Source organism: Rhincodon typus, chromosome 1, assembly GCF_021869965.1.
Source record: "Rhincodon typus isolate 14 chromosome 1, sRhiTyp1.1, whole genome shotgun sequence".
NCBI classification, from domain to species: domain Eukaryota; kingdom Metazoa; phylum Chordata; class Chondrichthyes; order Orectolobiformes; family Rhincodontidae; genus Rhincodon; species Rhincodon typus.
In genome coordinates this window covers 6,832,772-6,839,188 of record NC_063332.1, presented here as the reverse complement: position 1 = coordinate 6,839,188, position 6,417 = coordinate 6,832,772, and positions in this window count along the sequence as shown.

Sequence of the window (6,417 nt, the reverse complement as noted above, 5' to 3'; positions counted from 1 at the left end):
TCCCAGTCGCGAACCATTTCAACTCCCCCTCCCATTCCTCAGACGACATGTCCATCCTGGGCCTCCTGCAGTGCCACAACGATGCCACCCGAAGGTTGCAGGAACAGCAACTCATATTCCGCTTGGGAACCCTGCAGCCCAATGGTATCAATGTGGACTTCACAAGCTTCAAAATCTCCCCTCCCCCTACTGCATCCCAAAACCAGCCCAGCTTGTCCCCGCCTCCCTAACCTGTCCTTCCTCCCACCTATCCCCTCCTCCCACCTCAAGCCCCACCCCCATCTCCTACCTACTAACCTCATCCCGCCCCCTTGACCTGTCCGTCCTCCCTGGACTGACCTATCTCCTCCCTAACTCCCCAACTACACTCACCTTTACTGGCTCCATCCCCGTCTCTTTGACCTGTCCGTCTCCTCTCCACCTAGCTTCTCCTCTATCCATCTTCTATCTGCCTCCCCCTCTCTCCCTATTTATTTCAGAACCCCCATCCCCTCCCCCATTTCTGAAGAAGGGTCCAGACCCGAAACATCAGCCTTCCTGCTCCTCCAATGCTGCTTGGCCTGCTGTGTTCATCCAGCTCTACACCTTGTTATCTCAGTGTGGAGCTGACCACTTTTGGGATCGGAGATTGAACGGTTTGGGTCCCATCCAACAATATGAGCACATCATCAATTCTAAGTAAAAGCAGTACTAAGGGAGTGTTACACCGGCAGAGGTGCCATTTTTCAGTTGATCATATTTGGTTGAAACAGAAGTAAGGTCCGGAGTATGAAGGATTTAAGGGACCATGAAGAGGAGAGAGGAATATCAACTGCAGGTATGTAAACTCGGATTGTAAATGTTGGGATTGGGGCTGTGTATTTGAACTCACACTGTATTAGTAATGGAAATAAAAAAATCGCCAATGAACTATGTAGTTTAAGCTGCATCAATCTGAAAAGCAGTAGTAGGAATGATGTGTGAGCGTAAGTCAAGGGAAACAATATTTCTAAAAGATAGACTGAATGGAAAAGAGGTTATGGTAGCCCTAATAATACAGGGTAAGGTCATAGAATCTCGACAGCATGGAAGCAGGCCATTTGGCCCATCAAGTCCATGCCAAGCCTCTGAAGAGCATCCCACCCAAACCTTGTAACTCAGCATTTCCCATGGCCCACCCAACTACCCAGCACAACATGGGACAATTTAGCATGGCCAATCCACCTAACCTGCACATCTTTGGACTGTGGGAGGAAACCAGAGCACCCGGAGGATACCCACACAGACATGGGGAGAGCATGCAAACTCCACACAGACAGTCACCTGAAGGTGAAATTGAGCCCGGGATCCTGGCACTGTGAGGCAGCAGTGCTAACCACTGAGCCACAGTGCCACCCTGAAGGCATGAGGACATTTGTGAGAAGGGGAATGACCTTAAAAGACCATGATGAGAAGTCATAGAGACATACAGCACCGAAACAGACCCTTCAGTCCAACTCGTCCATGCTGACCTGATATCCTAAATTAATCTAGTCCCATTTGCCAGCATTTGACCCATATCCCTTTAAATGCTTCCCATTCATATACCCATCCAGATGCCTTTTAAATGTTGTAATTGTACCAGCCTCCACCACTGCTCATTCCATACTCGCATCATGCTTTGTGTGAAAAAATTGCCCCTTAACTCCTTTTCAAATCTTTCTCCTCCCACCTTAAACCTCTGGTTTTGGACTCCCTCACCCTGGGGAAAAGACTTTGTCTATTTATCCTACCCTAAGACGGGAGGGAAACCTAGAATAGTGGGAGTCAGAAAACATTAGTGGGAGTTGATTACAGGTTCCCTAAAAATAGTTGGTTATACTAGCGCCTCCCAGTTGCAAACCACTTCAACTCCCCCTCACACTCCTTGGACGACATGTCCATCCTGGGCCTCCTCCAGCGCCACAACCATGCCACCCAAAGGCTGGAGGAACAGCACCTCATTTTCCGCTTGGGAACCCTGCAGCCCAATGGTCTCAATGCGGACTTCACAAGCTTCAAAATCTCCCCTCCCCCGACCGCATCCCAAAACCAGCCCAGCTCATCCCTGCCTCCCTGACTTGTCTGTACTTTCTCCCACCTATCCCCTCCTCCCACCTCAACCCCCACCCCCACCTCCTACCTACCAGCCTCAACCCCGCCTCCTTGACCTGTTTGTCTTCCTTTGACTGACCTACCCCCATCCTAACTCCCCACCTATACTCACCTTTACTGGCTCCAACCCCACATCTTTGACCTGTCCGTCTCCTCTCCACCTATCCTCTCCTCTATCCATCTTCTATCCAGCTCCCCCTCTCTCCCTATTTATTTCAGAACCCCCTTCCCCTCCCCCATTTCTGAAGAAGGGTCTAGGCCTGAAACGTCAGCCTCTCTGCTCCTCTGATGCTGCTTGGCCTGCTGTGTTCATCCAGCTCCACACCTTGTTATCTCTAGTTATTACTAGCAGCAAGATTTTAACCAAGAAATAATTGGAGTGTGGTAATAAAGACCATGAATAATGGTGAAGAACTTTAAACTTCAACTCTAGGGCGTGAACAATCAATTTGGCGGAGATGGCCCAGAAGCAGACTTGTTTATTAGTTTCATAGCAGTTTCCTGGATCAATATTTTGTGGAATGGACTAGAGGTAAAACTATTTTAGATTTTGTTCTTTGTAATGTGGCAGCATTAATTAGTAAGCTCACAGCTATACAAAACCCTAGTTGGAGTGCAGTGAGTAGATCTAGGTACTGCTCTCTGGGAAGGACATATTGGCCTTGGAGGGAGCACAACACAGGTTTGCAAGAATAATATTTCGACTCTGGGGGTTACGTTCTGAGGAGAGATTATAAAAGTTAGGCCTATTTTGTCTGTGATCGAAGTCTTAAAGATATTAACAGGAAAAGATAGAGTCGATAAACTATTTCCACTGTTTAGGGATTCTAGAACTATGGGCATAGGCTGAGAATTAGGGCCAAACAGTTCAGGAGAGATGTTAGGAAGCTCTCCTACGCACAAAGTATGGCAGAAGTTTGAAATTTTCTTCCACAAAGGGGCAGTGGATGCTGGATCAGTTGTTTATTTTAAATCTGAAATAGAGACGTTTTCGTTAAGCAAAGGTACTGAGGGATATGGGCCAAAGGCAGGTTTCTGGATTTAAGCCACAGATCAGCCATTGAATGGGCTTGAGGGGCTAAATGGCCAACTCCTGTTCTGAAAAAAATATCCATTAAGAACTAGTGATCATAATGCAATGAATCCCGTGTCAATCTGAAAGTGAGGTATCCCAATCTCAACCATAGACAAGAATCTTAAACAAAGCCAATGACTCAGCCACAGGGGGAGAGATGCCTGAAGTTGATGAGGCGAATAGATTAAAATCTATGGCCATATCCAAACAGTGAGAAATCTCCAAAAGAATCAATTCAAAGGTGCAAGAAAAGTACATCCCATTGAAAAAGAAAAACTCGGTGAGAAAGATCGAACCATGGCTTACTCAGGAAGTTAAGAACGGTACGGAAATGAAAGAAGAAGCTTCTCATTTTGTAAAGAAAAGTGATCGGGTGTTTTGGAATCCAGCAAAGATTCAGCAAAAAGTTGATCAAAGGGGGAAAGAAAGTACAATTAGAGCAAAATGATCTGAAAGGTAAAGTCAGCTTTATTAATTATATGTAAAGGGAGAGAATAAAATAGACCGTAATTTTAAACCCTAGAAAGCAGAGCCGAGAGAAATAGTCATAGAGTCATACAGCACGGAAACAGACCCTTCGGTCCAACCTGTCCATGCTGACCATAATCCCAAACTAAACTAGACCCACCTACCTGCACTTGGCCTGTATCCCTCCAAAGATTTCTTGTTCATGTACTTATCCAAATGTCTTTTAAACGTTTGTAACTGTACCTGCATCTACCACTTTCTTTGGAGGTTCATTCCACACACGACCCACTATCTGTGCAAAAAAAGTTGCCCCCCCCATGTCCGTTTTAAATCTATCTCCTCTCACCTTAAAAATATGCCCCCGAGTCTTGAAATCCCCCACTCTAGTGAAAAGACCCTTGTCATTCACCTTATCTATACCGCTCATGGGTTTTATAAACCCCTATCGGGTCACCCCTCAATCTCCTATGCTCCAGTGAGAAAAATCCCAACCTACCCAGCTCTCCTTATAACTCAAACCCTCCATTCTTGGCAACATGTTGGTAAATCTCTTCTGAACCTTCTCCAGCTCCATAATATCCTTTCTATAACAGGGCAACAAGAACTGGACACCATACTGCAGAAAAGGCCTCACTAATATCCTGTACAACCTCAACATGATGTCCTGACTCCTATACTCAATGACAGTGTACACGTAGGGACAGCACCTACCCTCCAGTCTATGCGCCTTGACTCCAGACTGAGCTGGGTTCACCTCGAGGCTGGGAGATCGCTCTGAAATCACCACAAGGCTGGAGGTCTACACTGAGGCTACACTGGGCCTAGAGACCACTGTGATGGGCCAAAGTCATGATGGGCCGAAAGTGCTGGGTCTGCATCGAGGCTGTCTGTTCAGGATGAGAGGGCAGAAGTGAGGGGGGGGGGTGGTGGCGGGGTGGAAAATAAAGACAAAAAGGAAAAGAAATGGCTGGAGCATTTGTTAATGAGGTTATGGGTCTGGCAGGAAGAACAGGGAGGAACACTGCTGACCTGGAAAGTGTAAGACTAATTTCTTTTTCTTTTATTCATTAACAGGTTGAGGGCATTGCTGACCAGGCAGCATTTATTGCCCATCCCTAATTGCTCAGAGGGCAGTTCAGAGTCAACCACATTGCTGTGGGTCTGGAGTCACATGTAGGCCAGACCAGGGAAGGATGGCAGTTTCCTTCCCTAAAGGACATTAGTGAACCAGATGGGTTTTACTCCCTACAATCGACAATCAATTCACAGTCATCATTCGATGCTTAATTCCAGATATTTTATTGAATCCAAATTCCACCATCTGCCGCGGCGGGATTCGAACCCAGGTCCCCAGAATATTATCTGGGTCTCTGGATTAACAGTCCAGAGATAATACCACCTGACCATTGCCTTCCCTTTGGGTGGAGGCGTCTCTGAGTTACAAACGCACAAAGAACTCTGTGCTATCGACAAAGAAAACCAGGCACCTGCTGTTGGGAGCTTCCGGAACTTTCCGTTTTCATTTCAGATTTGCAGCATCTGCACAATTTATCCACATTTTAAAAAATAAATTATTCTGTCATGTGCTGTGGGCATCACCATTATTTATTGTCCATCCCTAATTACCCAGAGGGCAGTTAAGAGTCAACCACATTGCTGTGGATCTGGAGTCACAAATAGGCCAGACCAGGTAAGGATGGCAGTTTCCTTCCCTAAAGGACATTAGTGAACCAGATGGGTTTTTCCAACAATCATGACTGATTTCAAGGTCATCATTAAGACAGACTTTATTTTCAATTGAAGTTAAATTTTCCATCCTGCCAGCATGGGCTTTGAACCTAAGTCATCAGAATATTGTCCTGGGGTCTCTGGATTTGGACATTTGGAGTATTCCCTACAATTTTGGTCACGCTGCTAGAGGAAGGATGTTATTAAACTGGAAAGGGTGCAAAAAAAAAAGAATTTACCAGAATCTTACTGAAATTGGAGGGTTTGAGTTATAAAGATGGGCTGAATAGGCTGGGACATTTTCCCCTGGGGAAAAGTTTAAGGGAGATATGCGTGGAAAGTTCTTTATGCAAAGGGTGGTGGGTGCCTGGAACGCGCTGCCAGCGGAGGTGGTAGAAGTGGGCATGATAGCATCATTTACGATGTATCTAGACAGATACTTGAATGGGCAGGGAGCAGAGGGATACAGATCCTTGGAAAATAGGTGACAGGTTTAGATAGAGGATCTGGATCGGCGCAGGCTTGGAGGGCCGAGGGGCCTGTTCCTGTGATGTAATTTTCTTTGTTCTTTGTTCTTGAATGCAAGAGGCTGAGGGTGATCTTATCAAGGTTTATGAAATCATGAGGGGCATGGATGGGGTGAATAGCCAAGGCCTTTCTCCCAGGGTAGGGGAGTCCAAAACTAGAGGGCATAGATTTAAGGTGAGAGTGGACAGATTTAAAAGGGGCCTGAGGGGCAACTTTTTCACGCAGAGGGTGGTTCATGTGTGCACCAAGCTGCCAGAGGAAGTGGTAGATGCAGGTACAGTTACTAGGTTTAACATTTGGACAGGTATGGGAAGAGGAAATGTTTAGAGTGATATGGGACAAATGTAGGCAAATGGGACCAGTTCAGTTTGGGAAATCTGATTGGCATGAACAGGATGGGCTGAAGGGCCTGTTTCCGTGCTGTGTGGCTCAACGATTACTAATCTTAGTGACATTACTACCAGGCCAACATGTGCCAGTTTTTATTAATAAAACTCCTCTGACTC